Source organism: Ambystoma mexicanum, chromosome 6p (assembly GCF_040938575.1).
Source record: "Ambystoma mexicanum isolate Mex_15411 chromosome 6p, UKY_AmexF1_1, whole genome shotgun sequence".
Lineage (NCBI taxonomy): Eukaryota > Metazoa > Chordata > Amphibia > Caudata > Ambystomatidae > Ambystoma > Ambystoma mexicanum.
In genome coordinates, this window is record NC_090935.1 from 1,047,710,058 (window position 1) to 1,047,728,164 (window position 18,107).

Here is an 18,107-nt window from a genome sequence, read left to right on the forward strand (position 1 = left end):
TACGTGTCGCATAGAGGCCAACAACTCGTCGACAGATAAATCCGGGGATGATGATGGCGACCCAGTGACGGACGTAGGGACTGGGGGAACGAGGAGAAGAAGAAAGGTCCGTTTGATCTCAGCACCTGAGCACAGAAGCACTGAGCTGAGGAAAAGACAGACTAAACACAAATGCCTTGTGTCCATAGAGGGCCAGGAGACACTCATGACGATAGACACCGGAGCATCAGTAAATGTCAGCAACAATGTTCCAGACACTGGGTCCTCGGCCTGACCTCATGTCAACTGAAACACTCCTGTTCGCCTACGGATGCAAGAAGCCACTACCAGTGCAAGGACGCTTCAGAACGATACTAAGCAGGGGCAACAGAGTCCTCAAATCAAAGAAATATGTTGTCAATACAGGAAATGAATGCCTGCTTAGTGGGGATGCAGTGGAAGACCTAGGACTGATCCGGTTCATCTGCGACATCACAGATTCAACTGACATCTCCGACCTCCTAGAGAAGTACCTGGGCATCCTCAATGGCATCGGATGTTTGAAAAGCAAATTCATAAAGCTTCACATCGACCAGACGGTACAGCCCTGGGTGGTACGGCACAGGTGGACCCTATTTCATATGAGAGACCTGGTCGAAAAGGAGTTACGCGAATTCAAAAAGGCTGGCATTATTGAACAAGTCACAGGACCAACGCCCTGAGTCTCGCCTATTGTGGTAACGAAGAAACTGAAGCAACCTGGGAAAGTAAGGATTTGCATTGATATGCGCCTACCAAATGCAGCAATCAAAGGGAGCATCACATCACCCCCACGCTAGATGAGGTAATCACGGACCTCAGAGGGTCGAATGTTTTCTCGAAAATTGACCTGAACGCTGGCTACTACGAGTTGAAACTACACCGCAACTCAAGGTACATCACAACCTTCTCCACACCCCTGGGTTTACACCGGTACAAGAGACTGAGTTTCAGCATCTCCTCAGCGGCAGAGGTGTTCCAGCAGGCCCTCCAGCAAGTCATCCAGGGAATCCCAGGGATACTGAATGCCAATGACGACATCCTTATTCACGCCAGCGACAGGCAGGAACACATGCATCACCTCGAGATGGTGATCAGCAGGTGGGAGACCACAGGCCTAACCATCCACCGTGATGAATGCAAGTTCCTGAAAGAGGAGATAATATTCTTTGGGTATGTCTTCAACAGTGAGGGAGTGTCAGCCGACCCCCAAAAGGTGACACACATAAAGGAGACCTCCCCTCTGACAACACCACAGAGGTATGCAGTTTTTTGGTGATGGCAACCTATTGCGGGAGGTTCATCCCAAACCTGGCAACAATGTCAGAGCCGCTCAGGGAGCTCACCAGGTCGAACAACAAATGGAACTGGAGCTCTGAATGCCAGGAGGCATTCGAGCGAGTCACAACGTCTCTGTCATCGGAAACAATGGCATACTATAACCCAACGTTGACGACTGAGCTTTATGTCGGCATCAGGGCTATCCTCGTTCAGCTATCACGGACAGGTGAAACAAAGCCCATTGCATATGCCTACCGAGCCCTCACGCCCACTGAACAGCGATACTCACACATCACGAAGGAGGACATAGCGATGCTCTGGGGCTGCCACCATTTCCACATCTACCTCTATGGACAAAAATTCAGGGCCTACACGGATCACAAGCCACTCATCCCGATCTTCACAGGGTCATCAGCACACCCTCCGGCCAGAATAGGGAAGTGGCTGATCCACCTTCAGCAGTATGAGTTTGAGTTGGCTTACCAAGCGGGCACGGACAATCCGGCGGATTTCCTGTCCAGGCACCTGAGGGCTGCGACCTTGGGGGAAGTGAGTGAAGCAGAGGTAACAGAGGAGCACATATGCCAGATCATTCACACCATGAAGCCCAAGGCGGTCGGCATTGAAGATATCGTGGAGGCCTAGCACACTGACCCTTGCTTCGACATAGTCAAGAACACTATCATATCTGGTGATTGGAAATCCTTCCTCCGCCATGTACATAACTGCACGCCAGCAGCCAGAGACTTCCTTACTGGCATGGTCCCAGTACGACAGGAATTGTCCATCACCAGCGGAGGGTTGATCCTGAGGGGAACCCACACAGTGATCCTCAGCAGCCTGCAGGATAGGATTGTGGCACTGGCACACGAAGGCCACCAGGGAATGGTCAGGACAAAGGCCAGAATATGACACCGGGTGTGGTTTCCTCACATTGACACCAAGGTAGTGCAAGACATTACATCCTGCCACCCTTGCCAAATCACAGGAGCACCTCCAAACCCTGAACCTACACAGTCGGCGGACTGTGGGTCATAGGGGTGGGACACCATCAGCGACGACTTCTGCACAGTACAGGAAGGAACATACCTGCTGGTGGCCATTGACGACCACTCATGATACCCATAATTGGAGATCATATCCTCAACAGCAGCGGAGACCATGATACCTGCACTCGAGAAAATGTTCGCAAAACATGGTCTGCCAAGACGCATCAGGAGCGACAATGCACCACCATTCTAGGGGACAGAGCTCAGGAAATACCTGAAAGATTTGCACATCAAATATCACCACATCACACCAGGTGGCCACAGGTCAATGGCGATGTGGAGAGATTCATGCAGACAATCGACAAAGTGCTCAAAACAGCCCCTGGAGAGTGGATCTATACAGATTCCTACAGAACTACCGGCTGACACCCCACAGCTCCACCAATTTCCCCCCGGCGGACTTCATGTACGGGACATTAGTAAACTCAACCATACCACACCACCCGAGCAGAGGAGTGGACACCTTCGACAATGACTGCACTCAACGCAGGAGAGTGGCAGCAAACGAACATATGAGCATCAGGAGGTATACAAGAAGGTCGAGACACAAGGTCGGCGATCACGTCTTGGTGCTGCGAAACCCCACAAAGTCCAAGCTTGAAACATGGTATGACTGCGCACCCGCTGGACAGTGACCTGAACGGAAGGAACGATGTTGACAGTGGCACGAGGGCAACAGACGATTGGCAGGAATGTTTTGTGGTTCAAGAGGGTGCCCCAGCAAATGTGGACTGATGGAGACGGACAGTCCCAGGCTGAGGCAGAGCTGCCACCAGACATTTTGAGTCACCGGAGCGAGGGAGAAGCGACCCAGAGTGGAGAGCCCGAGAAGCAACCAGAAGGATCTGAGGGGGCGTATCCAGAAGATGAAGGTGAGCCAGAGGGGGGACCTGTCCCTGAGACAGCTCCCAGGCAAAGGCCCAGCCGTTAGGACCTAAGGGCAGTCCCAAAGGCTCCGGAGAGGCTAAGACACTATGAGTGGTGAAATGACAAAGTGGAGAGTGCAGAACTGTGCCAGATTAGATTGGCACAGGAAAGTTGGTGATGTTGTTTGATGTGGTTATGTGTTTGTGTGTCATTGCGTTTGGTTGGAAAAAAGGAGGAATGTTACATATGCCTCACGTCCCACATGTGCAGTGACGTGAGGCACACGTTTAATAAAGGGCCCCCCTGCTGGATCGAAGGCAGGCAGTTCCGGGCACAAGGGGGGCCCCGGGGGGAACGCGAAGCGTTTCCCCCCGGGGAGTATTTTGGCGCTGCACACGGCCAGCGAGTGGCCGTGGGGGTGTAGAGCGCCCCGCCCGGGGTATTTAAGGGATCAGGGAAGGTTCGGGAGGCAGGCGACGGTTAGGACTTGGCGATTGCACAGGTCCCGTTGCCTGCTCCCGAGCCTTCCCGGGGTCCTTGGGGCCTAGCTGGCGGTTAGTGCAGGTGAGGTAGGGGAGTGAGGAAGCTTTAAGGAGGGTGGGTAATTTAAAAAAAAAAAAAAACAATTTTTAGTTTTTGGGTAGCAGGGTAGGAGGGTAGGAGGGGTGCCGTAGATAAGACACCCCTCTAGGCTTACCGGCATTAGAAGGTGCTGGGTCCTTCAGGTGGGCGGCCTGTGAGCGGGGGATAGGCTTGTGGGGCTCCGTGTCGGCCGAGTTTCATTTAGGCCGACGTGGTGCTGAAGCGGGAGCGGAGCCTCAGCTGATCTGCAGAGGCGGGTACGCGGGGAATATTGGTGCTCTGCCTGCTCCGCTCCGTTTCGTTTCCGCGTGCGTGGGCGTTTTATTCATCAACGCTCGCGCGTATAAGGGGCTGGGCGTCGGTCTTAAAGGAGCCGCGCCTGAGTGTTTGTGGAGAGTGCGGTGCGCTCCGGACACAGGCAGGTGGCAGTGTTCTGTGTGTTAGCAAGTGCTAACAAGGGCTTACTGTGGGGAGCTTTTGCAGGGCTCCTGCTTCCGTAATAGGGGTGGGGAAGGGGAGGGCAGGGTTATAAGTGGGGAGTGGGGCAGGGGGAATAATAAAAAAAAAAAAAAATATATATATATACAGTTAAGGCAGGTGAGTTTAAATTGGTGGCCTGTTGTTAATTGTCTCTACTAGGGAGGCTATTTTCAAGGTCTCACACTAGGTGCGTGTGTGGTTTGGGGTTCTTTTTGGGGGCGCTTTGCTCCTTTTTGAGTTTCGGAGGTTACAAGGTGGTAAGGGCTAGTCCACGGGTAGGTCCCGGCTCGGGGGCATAGATTATTTAGGGCAAGTTTTGAGGGTTGTATTGGCTGGGCACACACATTTTAGTGTGCACAATGACAGGCCGGGGGGCGAGCAAGAAGGGGCTGGTGGATGCTGGGGCCTTGAGGAAGGCTCTGGAAATCATTAGCAGGGCAACCACAGCCCAATTGGAAAGTGCGGTAGGGGAAGTTACGGGAGAAGAAGGGAGCGGTGGGGGCCGGCCGCAGCGCAGAGCGGCGGCAGACGGTGCATTGGCAGCGGTGGTAGCCTGCACCCCTACGGCAGGAAAAGGGGAGATTTGGGAATCTAGGGGCAGGAAGATGAGAAGGGAGATAGACAGGAGGGCAGAAGGGGGTTTAATGAGTTCAGGGGATCAGCCAGAAAGGGGAGAAGGGTATGATAGCCACAGGGTAGAAGGGAGTTCTAGGGAAGGTAGAGTCCGAGGGAACAACAGTGGGGGCAGGGGTGGAGGACAGGTGGGTGTGGCGGGGCAGAGAGGAAGAGGGGGTAAATACCTACAGAAGAGTGCGGGTGGGAGAAGGAGGGAGAGGTCCCCGTCACTTGAGGAGGGTAGGGTGGGGCGCGGAACGGCCCCCCCGGATAGGAGGAGTGGGGGCGGAGGGCGCTGCGCAGCCCCCGCGGTGCAGATGGAGGTTGAGGGTTTTGGTACGGCCCCTCCTCAGTCAAAGCAAGGAGAGCCTAGAGGGCACAGCACGGCCCCTAGCAACGAGGATGTCAGGGTGGAGGTCGGAACGCCTCACCCAAGAGAAGAGGACCAGGCAGAGGTTCCCACAGCCCCGCCGGGAAGACGTCAGAGGAGTGGCGGGGCGGACGCCCCGGGCTCGGAGGAAGATCTGCAAGTTATCTCGGGCAGGAGCCCGCATCCTCAATGGTATCTAAGGGGTGATGAAGTTGGTTGGGATGAATATGGGGGGCAATGGGAATTTGAGGATTACAGGGAGGAAAGGGGAAGGGCGGAGGAGAGAAGAAGTTCAAGGTGGGACGGGGAAAGGGAAGTACAAGGGGGTCGGGGCGAAACGGGTCGAGGAAATTATTGGCTGGGCGATTGTGCTGACATGTTTTGTCCCCGCAGCAGGAGCCCTCTGAGAATGGAGAGGAGGAGCAGCGGTGTGGAGGCCAGGCCGCAGATGGCAGGCGTGGAAAGAGGTGAGAGGGAAAGGGAATGGTCATCTGCATGGCAGAGAGGGGTCACAAATAGGGGGTTGGGTGATGACCGGGGTGGTCTACAAGGTGTGACGAAGGAAGTGGGGGTGCAGGCTTTTGGAGCGGAAGGGGTTGGAAAGAACATTTGCTCGGTGGAGGTCCAAACGGACAAGGTGGCGGAGCCATTGGGGCTCGAGGTGCAAGCGGGAAAAGACAAAGAGGGGGAGGTAAAGGGAAAGGAGAAGAAATTGCCATACATGGGGATAACAAAGCCATTGGGGGCGCACTTGATGGCAGCGACCAGGGAGAAGATTCAGGCAGGGGAATTTGTGGATGTCTTTAAATTGCTCCATAGGGAAGTGAGAGCAAAGGAGGGGTCTAAGGAGGAAGAGAGGGAACTGGCGTCACGCCCAAGGGTCCCGGTGACTATTGAGAATTGGACGTCGGCGTTTATTATGTATGCCAGTGTGTATTGTGAAAAATTTCCGGAGCGTTGCGTGGCCCTGCTTAAATATATGGACGTAATTAGGAAGGCTTTCACGAGTTTTGGGGGTTTTGCCTGGGTACGCTATGATGAGGAATTCAGAGCGAGAATGGCGGAGGATAGTCAGGTGGTCTGGGGGGAGATAGACATGGATCTTTGGCTGCAATGGATGGCTCCAACGAGGCCTGCCCCGACATTACACACAGCAAGTGGGCTGCCTGTGCCTTACCGGCCCCTTCTTGGTCGCCCCGCCCATGAGGGGGCGGGGGGAGGAGGCGGAGGACAGCCCTCAACAGCATGTTGGGCGTTCAATAAAGAAAACTGCACAAGGTGGATGTGCAAATTTAAACACGAGTGCAGCAGGTGTGCGGGTCGGCATCCGGTTACAGATTGTTTTCAGGCAGGGGACAGTGGGTCAGGGCGAGGAGCGGGGCAAGAAAGGGGGGGGGAAGGACCGCATGCCAGGTAAATCGGGGTGTGCTGGTAGGTCGGGCTCAGTTTATCGTAAAGGAGGTGGGGGGCACAAGGTTTGATGAAAGGTTTGTTGGGAGCAAATTAAAGGGGGCAGGAGAAAGGTGAGGAGGAAGATGCGTAGGTAGGGGAGGGCCCAGGGGGGAGGTAACGGTGGAAATTGTTAAGGGAGAGGTAGCTGTCGTTGGAGGGCAGGGTCGACGGTGGGGAAGCCCTCACGCTTGCCGCACGACAAGGTGAGTAGGCTTCAGGCTGCATGGACGGAGGTGCGGGAGCGCCTCTGGTGCAGCAGGGGGGGAAGTGAGGAGATGGGGCTGCATGGACGGGGGTGCACTAGGGCCCCTGGTGCAGCTAAATTTAAAAATAAAAAAAAAAAAAAAAAAAAAAGTGGGGCAGAGAAGCGAAGTGCCGGAAGAGGAATTTATGTGTAATGGTCTGCATGGACGGGGGCGCAGGTTTGGCCCCTGGTGCAGCGGTGGAGAGGAGTAAGGAAGAAAAGGGGCCTGCATGGACGGGGGTGCATTAGGGCCCCTGGTGCAGGCGGGAAATGGTGGTAATGGATGCGAGGAGCTTGAAGAGTTATATGGAAGGGACTGCATGGACGGGGGCGCAGGTTTGGCCCCTGGTGCAGCGGTGGAGAGGAGTAAGGAAGAAAAGGGGCCTGCATGGACGGGGGTGCATTAGGGCCCCTGGTGCAGGTGGGAAAAAGGTGGTAAGGGATGCGAGGAGCTTGAAGAGTATATGGAAGGGCCTGCATGGACGGGGGTGCACGTGGGCCCCCGGTGCAGGGGGGACAATGGGAGCGGGGGGACAATGCAGGAATGTAAAGGAATAAACTGGGCACAACAAGTGGAGCAAATGGTTTATTGCTTGTAGGGGAGCGGTTTGCGACTTGTTTTACGTGGGTATTGTTTGGGGGCTTTCAAGGTTTTTTGAGTTGGTTGGGGGAAAAGGGGGGGTAGGGGGACTGCAATGGGAAGATGTTCAAATTACAGAAGTAGGTTGAGACATCAAGATTAAAAGGCTAAGACGGATAAGGAGGGAAGGGACTCTTGGGTTCGGCTGGTCGTGGGAGCAAGGTCTTATGCCCAGTTTCAGGTGCTAGGGGTATTGCGGAAGGAGTTGGTGGCAGTGGGTGAAAAGGAATAGGTTTTTGGGACTCATTATTTTAGGATGGGCGCAGCATCTGAGGGTACTGGGCTGGGTTTTTTCAGAAGCCAAGGCGAAAAGATTGGGTCGTTGGAGGCTGGGAAATACAAGGGGTACGGCAGGGAGTTTGATAATGGGGATGCTGAAAAGGTGGTTAGGTTTTTGCGGGCCAACTGTGTTGAAATATTTTGACTTGTCAGTGATTTTGTATTTTCTTTTTCAGATGCTGCGCGAAAGGAAGGGGAGTTGGCGCAAGTTTTGATTTGTTGGCCATTCAATTGTTAAGTGGGCTGGGGAAAGAAGTGGGGAAAAGGGGTTTGGAAGGTAACAGGGGTGCAGTTACAAGGAAGTGGTGGTGAGACGGCACGGGTTGGGGGGCCTGCGGTGGGATCACCTGCTTCCTATATTGGCAGGGATGAGGGATGCTTGGGGTTTCCAGAGGTGGTGATTATGCATGCAGGGGAGAATGACCTGGTGAGAGATACGGGGTTGGCTCTGCTAAGGAAAATGAAGAGGGACTTAGTGTGGGTGCGGGAAATGTGGCCTCAAGCAGTGGTGGTATGGATTAAGTTGTTGCCGCGATGAGGGTGGAGGGGAGTGAAAAGGGGGGAGCAATAGAACGGGCCAGGAAGGGGATAAACAGAGAAAGGGTAAAAATTTTGTGCCTCGGTGGCAGTGCAGGTCATGGACCATAAGGAAATAACATATGAGGGTCTCCTTATCTTTAGAGAGGTGGGGGTACACTTGTCCGTGTATGGGAATAATCACTATCCGGCGGACTGGGGTGCTTGGCTGGGAGAATGGGTAAAAAGTTTGAGGTAGAAAAGTTGGGGGGGGGGGGTTGGGGCAGAAAGAACTCCTCGGGGGAGGGTTTTTCTGGTGCCGGGGGCATGGCCCCTTTTGATGTGGGGGGAGGGAAGCACAATGGGGGAATGACACGGGAAAGGAGGGGGTGGCGCTGTTTGCACAAGCAGGTCACCCCGGGGGATCAGGTATTGAGCCTGGAGGGGCATGGCCCCTGGGGAGAAAGCGGGACGCCTGGAAAAGGGGCAAGGATACGGTAGGATCCAAGGGATCATTAGGGAGGAATGGGTTATTTAATTATTTAACTGTTGGGGGAAAATGGGAAATGTTTAAGTTATTTAATTGATTGTTCAAATAGCTATTTAGTTTGTTAGGCCATGGAGCCAGTTAAGCGTTTTGATTGTAAGCTTTGGCCTGTCGCATTAAAGCGACCTTTTCCACTTTTAAATGAGTCTGGGTTTTTGTGCAGTAAGCCAAAAGGGGGGCCCCGGGGGGAACGCGAAGCGTTTCCCCCGGGGAGTATTTTGGCGCTGCACACGGCCAGCGAGTGGCCGTGGGGGTGTAGAGCGCCCCGCCCGGGGTATTTAAGGGATCAGGGAAGGTTCGGGAGGCAGGCGACGGTTAGGACTTGGCGATTGTCCCGCCCTCCCACCCCTTCATTTTGTTTAGGGAAGTTAGTTATGTAATGGGGGGGGGGACGTTCGTCAGAGGATTATGAGGGGGAGGGGGGGGTTTATGGTTTAGGGGTCTGTTAAGAGGGTAGGGATGGTAGTTTGGTGTGACAGGTCAGGGCATCGTGAGCGGTGTGTATAATATTGTTGCTGATGTGGCAGGTCAGGCTGGCTGCAGGTCACAGGTAAGAGGAGTTGGGTGTAGAGGGGAGTTTCAGGGGGTCAAAGTTGGTCGGGGTGCCGGGGGCATGGCCCCTTTTGCATACATGCCAACATTCTGTGACCAAAAATCTGTAGGAATCTTAAAGTTTCAAAAATAGTCAGGCGAGGAGGTAATGATAGGAATAGGGCGCGTTAGCAGCCCATTGTCATTGAATGAGCCCGCCGCCGCGCGTGCATTCAATGACAATGAGGCGCCTGCCATGCTTTCTGCCATCACGCCAGCTCGGGGGAGTCCTTGAAAGATTCACCGGAGTTGACGTGGTGGGGGGCTAATGGCGCCTTTTGTAAAAGGCACTCGCGGCGGAGGGGCGCCCTTAGCCCACTGCCGTGGGCGCCTTTTACATCAAAGGCCTGCATGCTGCGCCTTCTCCCGCTACGCCAGCTCGGGGAAGTCCTTGAAAGACTCCCCCGAGCTGGCATGGTGGGGGGCTAATGGCGCGTTTTGGCCAAAAGGCACCCGCGGTGGAGGGGCGCTTTTAGCCCACCGCCGTGGGTGCCTTTGACATTAAAAGCCTGCATACTGCGCCTTCTCCCGCTACGCCAGCTCGGGGAAGTCCTTGAAAGACTCCCCCAAGCTGGCGTGGTGCGGGACTAATGGCGCCTTTTGCCAAAGGCACCCGCGGCGTAGGGGCGCTTTTAGCCCACCGCCGTGGGTGCCTTTGACATTAACAGCCTGCATGCCGTGCCTTCTCCCGCTACGTCAGCTCGGGGAAGTCCTTGAAAGACTCCCCCGAGTTGGCGTGGTGGGGGGCTAATGGCGCCTTTTGCCAAAGGCACCTGCGGCGGAGGGGCGCTTTTAGCCCACCGCCGTGGGTGCCTTTGACATTAACAGCCTGCATGCCACGCCTTCTCCCGCTACACCAGCTCGGGGAAGTCCTTGAAAGACTCCCCCAAGCTGGTGTGGTGGGGGACTAATGGCGCCTTTTGCCAAAGGCACCCGCGGCGGAGGGGCACTTTAGCCCACCGCCGTGGGTGCCTTTGACATTAAAAGCCTGCATGCCGGGCATTCTCCCGGTACGCCAGCTTGGGGGAGCCCTTGAAAGACTCCCCTGAGCTGGCGTGGGCAAAAAAAAAAAAAATGTAAAAAAAAAAAATTTGTTTTTTTTACCAAAAAAATCGGTATTTGGTGTCAAAAAATCGGTAGGCGGTAGGACTGCTTAAAAAGCGGTATCCTACCGCCTAAATCGGTAGGGTTGGCAAGTATGCTTTTGATGTGGGGGGAGGGAAGCACAATGGGGGAATGACACGGGAAAGGAGGGGGTGGCGCTGTTTGCACAAGCAGGTCACCCCGGGGGATCAGGTATTGAGCCTGGAGGGGCATGGCCCCTGGGGAGAAAGCGGGACGCCTGGAAAAGGGGCAAGGATACGGTAGGATCCAAGGGATCATTAGGGAGGAATGGGTTATTTAATTATTTAACTGTTGGGGGAAAATGGGAAATGTTTAAGTTATTTAATTGATTGTTCAAATAGCTATTTAGTTTGTTAGGCCATGGAGCCAGTTAAGCGTTTTGATTGTAAGCTTTGGCCTGTCACATTAAAGCGACCTTTTCCACTTTTAAATGAGTCTGGGTTTTTGTGCAGTAAGCCAAAAGGCAGAGCAAGCCTGTCGTGTCCTTTGTTGGCCCCTCTGCAGGGCCCCCAACGCAGGCCCTGATCATCCCTCCCTCTGCGGGCTGCCCCAGCAGGGAGGAACACAACACTCGCCAGCCTGGCCTGCCACAGCAGTAGGGCAGGGGGTTCTCGCCAGCCTGGCCTGCCGAAGCGGGAGGGCAGGGGGTTCTCGCCAGCCTGGCCTGCCGAAGCGGGAGGGCAGGGGTTTCTCGCCAGCCTGGCCTGCCGAAGCGGGAGGGCAGGGGGTTTCTCGCCAGCCTGGCCTGCTGAAGCGGGAGGGCAGGGGTGTTCCCGCCAGCCTCATCTGCCTCTGCAAAAAGTGCTTTGTTCTGCAGCGATTGCGAGGTGAGGCCTCGGCTCGATAGGCACACAGGAAGTCGTCGCCCCTCCCCGGGTCCCCGCGTCCCCCGCCGAAGTTGGGGCTCCAGAGGAAGCCGCTCCCCGCCCCCACCTCGACCTTATGCTCGACTCTATCCTGCAGCAACGCCCCACCCCCCTGTGCAGATGGCCCAGTGTCACAATTCACGAATGTCAGCGATCGATCCTGGCCGCATTGTCGGGGACTGGCAGCTTCTAATTACCAGAAGGGTTTTGGCTTCTTGCATTGTGTGGAGAAGAGGCGAGCAGCTGCCCGCTCCATGCCTGGACATTCATGGGGCATACTTTAAATATGCATCACGATTTGAAGAGCCAGGGGAGTGGATGCGCGTGCTCTCCAGCCGGAGACGTCAGGGGGCTGCAGTAGTCACTGTAGGAGCCAGCTCGTGCTGCCCGCTGCCCATTCCCCTTCAAGTGACTAAATAGTTTATATTGTGTAGCCGAGTCACGAGTGCGGGATGTGCACAGATCCTAGGAAAAGGCACGAGCCATAGTTTTTGGGGACACTGTCATACGCTTCTTCGCTGAGCCACACTGCGACTGCAGGACTACCAGCTGAGCACACAACACTGGGCCCCAAACTACTTCTGCTGGGTCTCACACTATCAATGCTGGACACGAGTGTATGCTACGTCACTGATCCACACCCTATCACTGCAGGGTGCTGCCGCAGGGTCACTGGGCTCCGTACTGCCACAGCTGAACATGCTGGCACGTGTCCATCGCCGGGCCCTACACCACCAAACCTGAACACTGCTACACACTCCATCAGCTTCACCTCTATCGCTGCTGCATACTGCCACATACTCCATCACTGAGCCCCACACTATCACTGCAGGGTGCACCGCAGGGTCACTGGGTACTGCCACAGCTGAACACGCTGGCACACGTCCGCCACTGAGCCCTACACAACCAAACCTGAATACTGCTACACACTCCATCAGCCCCACCTCTATCACTGCTGCATGCTGCCATACACTCCATCACTGAGTCCCACACTATCACTGCAGGGTGCACCGCAGGGTCACTGGGCCCCGTACTGCCACAGCTGAACACGCTGGCACGCGTCCATCGCCGGGCCCTACACCACCAAACCTGAACACTGCTACACACTCCATCAGCTCCACCTCTATCACTGCTGCATGCTGCCACATACTCCATCACTGAGCCCCACATTATCACTGCAGGGTGCACCGCAGGGTCACTGGGCCCCGTACTGCCACAGCTGAACATGCTGGCACACGTCCGTCGCCGGGCCCTACACCACCAAACCTGAACACTGCTACACACTCCATCAGCTCCTCCTCTATCACTGCTGCATGCTGCCACATACTCCATCACTGAGCCCCACACTATCACTGCAGGGTGCACCACAGGGTCACTGGGTACTGCCACAGCTGAACACGCTGGCACACATCCGCCACTGGGCCCTACACAACAAAACCTGAACGCTGCTACACACTCCATCAGCTCCACCTCTATCACTCATGCATGCTGCCATACACTCCATCACTGAGCCCCATATTATCACTGCAGGGTGCGCCGCAGGGTCACTGGACCCTGTACTGCCACAGCTGAACACGCCGGCACACGTCCATCGCCGGGCCCTGCACCACCAAACCTGAACACTGCTACACACTCCATCAGCCCCACCTCTATCACTACTGCATGCTGCCACAAACTCCATCACTGAGCCCCACACTATCACTGCAGGGTGCACCACAGGGTCACTGGGCCCCGTACTGCCACAGCTGAACATGCTGGCACACGTCCGTCGCCGGGCCCTACACCACCAAACCTGAACACTGCTACACACTCCATCAGCTCCACCTCTATCACTGCTGCATGTTACCACATACTCCATCACTGAGCCCCACACTATCCCTGCAGGGTGCACCGCAGGGTCACTGGGTACTGCCACAGCTGAACACGCTGGCACATGTCCGCCACTGGGCCCTACACAACCAAACCTGAATACTGCTACACACTCCATCAGCCCCACCTCTATCACTGCTGCATGAGGCCACATACTCCATCACTGAGCCTCACATTATCACTGCAGGGTGCACCACAGGGTCACTGGGCCCCGTACTGCCACAGCTGAACATGCTGGCACACATCCGTCGCCGGGCCCTACACCACCAAACCTGAACACTGCTACACACTCCATCAGCTCCACCTCTATCACTGCTGCATGTTACCACATACTCCATCACTGAGCCCCACACTATCACTGCAGGGTGCACCGCAGGGTCACTGGGAACTGCCACAGCTGAACACGCTGGCACACGTCCGCCATTTGGCCCTACACAACCAAACGTGAACGCTGCTACACACTCCATCAGCCCCAACTCTATCACTGATGCATGCTGCCACACACTGCATCACTGAGCCCCACATTATGACTGGAGGGTACGTCGCACGGTCACTGGACCCTGTACTGCCACAGCTGAACACGCTGGCACACGTCCATCGCTGGGCCCTGCACCACCAAACCTGAACACTGCTACACACTCCATCAGCCCCACCTCTATCACTGCTGCATGCTGCAACATACTCCATCACTGAGCCCCACATTATCACTGCAGGGCACCGCAGGGTCACTGGGCCCCATACTGCCACAGCTGAACACGCTGGCACACGTCCGTCGCTGGGCCCTACACCACCAAACCTGAAAACTGCTACACACTCCATCAGCCCCACCTCTATCACTGCTGCATGCTGCCACATACTCCATCACTGAGCCCCACATTATCACTGCAGGGTGCACCGCAGGGTCACTCGGCCCTGTACTGCTGCAGCTGAACGCGCTGGCACACGTCCGTCGCTGGGCCCTACACCACCAAACCTGAGCACTGCTACACACTCCATCAGCTCCACCTCTATCACTACTGCATGCTGCCACATACTCCATCACTGAGCCGCACACTATCACTGCAGGGTGCTGTCACAGGGTCACTGGGTATTGCCACAGCTGAACACGCTGACACACGTCCGTCACTGGGCCCTACACAACCAAACATGAACGCTGCTACACACTCCATCAGCCCCACCTCTATCACTGCTGCATGCTGCCATATACTCCATCACTGAGCCCCACATTATCACTGCAGGGTGCACCGCAGGGTCACTGGGCCCTGTACTGCCACAGCTGAACACGCTGGCACATGTCCGTCGCTGGGCCCTACAACACCAAACCTGAACACTGCTACACACTCCATCAGCTCCACCTCTATATCTGCTGCATGCTGCCACATACTCCATCACTGAGCCCCACACTATCACTGCAGGGTGCACTGCAGGGTCACTGGGTACTGCCACAGATGAACACGCTGGCACACGTCCGCCACTGGGCCCTACACAACCAAACCTGAATGCTGCTACACACTCCATCAGCCCCACCTCTATCACTGCTGCATGCTGCCACATACTCCATCACTGAGCCCCACATTATGACTGCAGGGTGCGCCGCAGGGTCACTGGACCCTGTACTGCCACAGCTGAACACGCTGGCAAACGTCCATCGCTGGGCCCTGCACCACCAAACCTGAACACTGCTACACACTCCATCAGCCCCACCTCTATCACTGCTGGATGCTGCCACATACTCCATCACTGAGCCCCACATTATCACTACAGTGTGCACGTACGGTCACTGGGCCCCATACTACCACAGCTGAACACGCTGGCACAAGTCCGTCGCTGGGCCTAACACCACCAAACCTGAACACTGCTACACACTCCATCAGCTCCACCTCTATCACTGCTGCATGCTGCCAAATAATCCATCACTGAGCCCCACACTATCACTGCAGGGTGCACAGCAGGGTCACTGGGCCCCGTACTGCCACAGCTGAACATGCTGGCACACGTCCGTCGCTGGGCCCTACACCACCAAACCTGAACACTGCTACACACTCCATCATCTCCACATCTATCACTGCTGCATGCTGCCACATAGCCCATCACTGAGCCCCACACTATCACTGCAGGGTGCTGCCACAGGGTCACTGGGTATTGCCACAGCTGAACACGCTGACACACGTGCGCCACTGGGCCCTACACAACCAAACCTGAACGCTGCTACACACTCCATCAGCCCCATCTCTATAACTGCTGCGTGCTTCCACATACTCCATCACTGAGCCCCACATTATCACTGCAGGGTGCACCGCAGGGCCACTGGGCCCCGTACTGCCACAGCTGAACACGCTGGCTCACGTCCGTCGCTGGGCCTTACACCACCAAACCTGAACACTGCTACACACTCCATCAGCTCCACCTCTATCACTGCTGCATGCTGCCACATACTCCATCACTGAGCCCCACATTATCACTGCAGGGTGCACCGCAGGGTCACTGGGCCCCGTACTGCCACAGCTGAACACGCTGGCACGCGTCCATCGCTGGGCCCTGCACCACCAAACCTGAACACTACTACACACTCCATCAGTCCCACCTCTATCACTGCAGCATGCTGCCACATACTCCATCACTGAGCCCCACGCTATCACTGGAGGTTGCTGCCGCAGGGTCACTGAGCCCCGTACTGCCACAGCTGAACACGCTGGCACACGTCCGTCGCTGGGCCCTACACCACCAAACCTGAACACTGCTACACACTCCATCAGCTCCACCTCTATCACTGCTGCATGCTGCCACATACTCCATCACTGAGCCCCACATTATCACTGCAGGGTGCACCGCAGGGTCACTGGGTACTGCCACAGCTGAACACGCTGACACACGTCCGCCACTGGGCCCTACACAACCAAACCTGAACGCTGCTACACACTCCATCAGCTCCACCACTACCACTGCTGCATGCTGCCACATACTCCATCACTGAGCCCCACATTATCACTGCAGGGTGCACCGCAGGGTCACTGGGCCCCGTACTGCCACAGCTGAACACGCTGGCACGCGTCCATCGCCGGGCCCTGCACCACCAAACCCGAACACCGCTACACACTCCATCAGCTCCACCTCTATCACTGCAGCATGCTGCCACATACTCCATCACTGAGCCCCACACTATCACTGGAGGTTGCTGCCGCAGGGTCACTGAGCCCCGTACTGCCACAGCTGAACACGCTGGCACACGTCCGTCGCTGGGCCCTACACCACCAAACCTGAACACTGCTACACACTCCATCAGCTCCACCTCTATCACTGCTGCATGCTGCCACATACTCCATCACTGAGCCCCACATTATCACTGCAGGGTGCACCGCAGGGTCACTGGGTACTGCCACAGATGAACACGCTGACACACGTCCGCCACTGGGCCCTACACAACCAAACCTGAACGCTGCTACACACTCCATCAGCTCCACCACTACCACTGCTGCATGCTGCCACATACTCCATCACTGAGCCCCACATTATCACTGCAGGGTGCACCGCAGGGTCACTGGGCCCCGTACTGCCACAGCTGAACACGCTGGCACGCGTCCATCGCCGGGCCCTGCACCACCAAACCCGAACACCGCTACACACTCCATCAGCTCCACCTCTATCACTGCAGCATGCTGCCACATACTCCATCACTGAGCCCCACACTATCACTGGAGGTTGCTGCCGCAGGGTCACTGAGCCCCGTACTGCCACAGCTGAACACGCTGGCACACGTCCGTCGCTGGGCCCTACACCACCAAACCTGAACACTGCTACACACTCCATCAGCTCCACCTCTATCACTGCTGCATGCTGCCACATACTCCATCACTGAGCCCCACATTATCACTGCAGGGTGCACCGCAGGGTCACTGGGTACTGCCACAGATGAACACGCTGACACACGTCCGCCACTGGGCCCTACACAACCAAACCTGAACGCTGCTACACACTCCATCAGCTCCACCACTACCACTGCTGCATGCTGCCACATACTCCATCACTGAGCCCCACATTATCACTGCAGGGTGCACCGCAGGGTCACTGGGCCCCGTACTGCCACAGCTGAACACGCTGGCACGCGTCCATCGCCGGGCCCTGCACCACCAAACCCGAACACCGCTACACACTCCATCAGCTCCACCTCTATCACTGCAGCATGCTGCCACATACTCCATCACTGAGCCCCACACTATCACTGGAGGTTGCTGCCGCAGGGTCACTGAGCCCCGTACTGCCACAGCTGAACACGCTGGCACACGTCCGTCGCTGGGCCCTACACCACCAAACCTGAACACTGCTACACACTCCATCAGCTCCACCTCTATCACTGCTGCATGCTGCCACATACTCCATCACTGAGCCTCACATTATCACTGCAGGGTGCACCGCAGGGCCACTGGGCCCCGTACTGCCACAGCTGAACACGCTGGCTCACGTCCGTCGCTGGGCCTTACACCACCAAACCTGAACACTGCTACACACTCCATCAGTCCCACCTCTATCACTGCTGCATGCTGCCACATACTCCATCACTGAGCCCCATACTATCACTGGAGGTTGCTGCCGCAGGGTCACTGGGTACTGCCACAGCTGAACACGCTGACACACGTCCGCCACTGGGCCCTACACAACCAAACCTGAACGCTGCTACACACTCCATCACTGGGCCCGTACTGCCACAGCTGAACACGC